Here is a 2,620-nt window from a genome sequence, read left to right as displayed (position 1 = left end):
CTTACAAATATATATAACATACAGAAAATTGCACTACTGGGTACTGCACACATCCTACGCAAAACACTTTCAATACAGTAAACATAAGAGCACCACAGCAAACCACAGCACATACCCAAGGCGCACAGAGCTGCGCTCGGTAGTGAAGTGAAAGCACGTTATAAAAATAAAACTACTGAACAATAATAATAATAATAATAATAATAATAATAATAATAATAATAATAATAATAATAATGATAAAATGCCCTGATGCAGTACCAGGCAGTGGTTCTCATGGCTTCTCATCTTAACTGATTGGAAGTGTTATAATGTACATTGTTTTGTCTTGGTAGAAAAGATGTGCTACAGCAAATATTCTGCTCAATACCGCAGACTTGCTTGTTAGTCGTTTGATCTTAACCAGTTGAGCATATCCCTTAGCAACCCAAGATCAAGCGATAAGAACAAACTTGATAAATAATATATATAGAGAGAGAATGCGTCATAAATATGCGGCGCTTGTCGAACTTGGGACTAGACAGTGGCAAACATTGTGGAAGAATGCCGCAAGGTGGCACAGGAAGGATATAAGAAATGGAGGCACAACCATGTTGAAAAGTTATACATCGGAAAGTGTGCCAGAGATGGGAATATGAAGCTGGAAATACATGGTAAAATCATCGAATCGGAGAAATGTAAGATTTTGTGAGACTTTCCTATTTAAATGGGCAAAACATTAGAAAACAATAGACCAGGAATTACAACCACAGATAAGGAAAAGCGAAGCTGCTTACTTATCGGTCCATCATGTTCGTTTGATTCCAGGATCGTAAAAAGAAGGAAGAAAATCAAAATAATACAATCCTCAAAAGTTTGCAATAGGAAGAATTTGGAGCATGTGAACAGTAAAGGTCGTGCCTGTAATAATTGGTGCGTCGAGAGCAGTAAACCAAAATATAGACAAATGGCTGAAAGAGATTGAAATAGAACGACTGCTAGAGATCCTCCAGAAAGTTGGCCTCTTAGGGACAGCAAGGATTATCAGGAGGGTTCTAAGAACTTGAAAGACTAATGAAAACTAATGGATACCAAATGTTACGGGTAGTAACCCGCTACCTAAATAAATCCTACCAGGAATAAGACCAAATCTGAGCCATACCAAAATAATAATCAAACAAGAACACAAATTTGTTATTAATTACAATTCTTTATTAATTGTAGTGTTGCGTGAAGCTATAAAAACAAGACAATTTAATAAATAATTATCAGTAAATAAACTCCTGTCAGAAACAAAAAAAGCATCAACTGTATCACTTTATTTTAATCATTACCACAGTACTGCATCACTGTATTTTAGCAGGTGATCGAGTCGTCCATTTGATACAACTGACAGATCGTTGATTTTCATTCTGTTAGTGAAATAAGAGATCGATTAAGAAGTGATGTAAAAACCACAATCGCAAAGAATCTACAAAAAGAAATTATATTTTCATTAAAGAAATGAACAATATTAAACACAATATTACACTCTAATCAATAGTTTGTCCTTTTTCTCACTGTGAGTGTGGATCACATTAGGTTGAGGTTTATGGTACTGGGTAGGTGTTCTCAAAATGTTTGAGTAAACTGTATGAGATGGGTATATCTATAATCTAAGAATTCAGACATTCTTGGTCACAGACAGCTGAGACGAGGAATGACTCAGTGAGGAAGTGCAAGATCGTACACGTTTGAATAACAGTGTAAATGCTGATGCTATATTTGTTAAAGGTTGTCTTTGAAACGGCCAATAAATCACAGCTTTCAAAAGCCATTAGCTACAAATACCTAGCAACTCCTCCATTGCTGATGGCCATATGTAAATTACTTGATGTTCGGCCTGCATATATATTCCTACAAAGGTAGTGAGAACATCGTTTTTGAATTATGAGCCGAGATTTAGGACCAAATTAAGGGTTCCTATTTTAAGAGAGCCTGTTTTTCTTGTCGTTTAGTCGTCGGTCAATCCAGACTAGCCAGCCTTGTGATCAAATATGCCTTAACCATCCCCACTGTATATCTAAGAAACTAGTTGATAATTATCGAGAACTCGGTTACTCTTTCTAGAAGATCGAACGACAGCAAACAGGCTTCATTGTTGAACTATAAAGACAATATGTAATTTCATGAGGAAAGTTTCACTGCTACTCTGATTATATCGAGTTACTATTTGGAGGTTTGGTGGTTCGCAGTAGAGAAGAATTAGTCCCGGCCTTCTATTTCGCTTAAATAAATGACCTCCAACACTTAGAAATCTAGGGGACGTCATCCTTGGGTTAGAGTCTTCACTCAATCTGCTCTAAGACCAGGCTAAGGTTGCTAAACTGGACAATTGAATACGTTCACCACTGGAAAATACATCTTCGATTCCGGGGCGTATGGTTCCGACTTCAAAGCCATTGCGCGGCAGTACGTTTGGCAAATGTCATCTGGTAAAACGTTGGAGTGACCGATGTAAATTTATTAAAGATTAACATGGTAGAAGATTGTATGATATACACAAACATATGCGAGCACACACACACACGCACAAGCACACACATACACACGTATACACACAAACGCATATTTCTGTATATATATATATATATATATATAT

This window comes from Octopus bimaculoides, chromosome 3 (genome assembly GCF_001194135.2).
Source record: "Octopus bimaculoides isolate UCB-OBI-ISO-001 chromosome 3, ASM119413v2, whole genome shotgun sequence".
Classification (NCBI taxonomy): Eukaryota; Metazoa; Mollusca; class Cephalopoda; order Octopoda; family Octopodidae; genus Octopus; species Octopus bimaculoides.
This window is presented reverse-complemented; position numbering follows the sequence as displayed.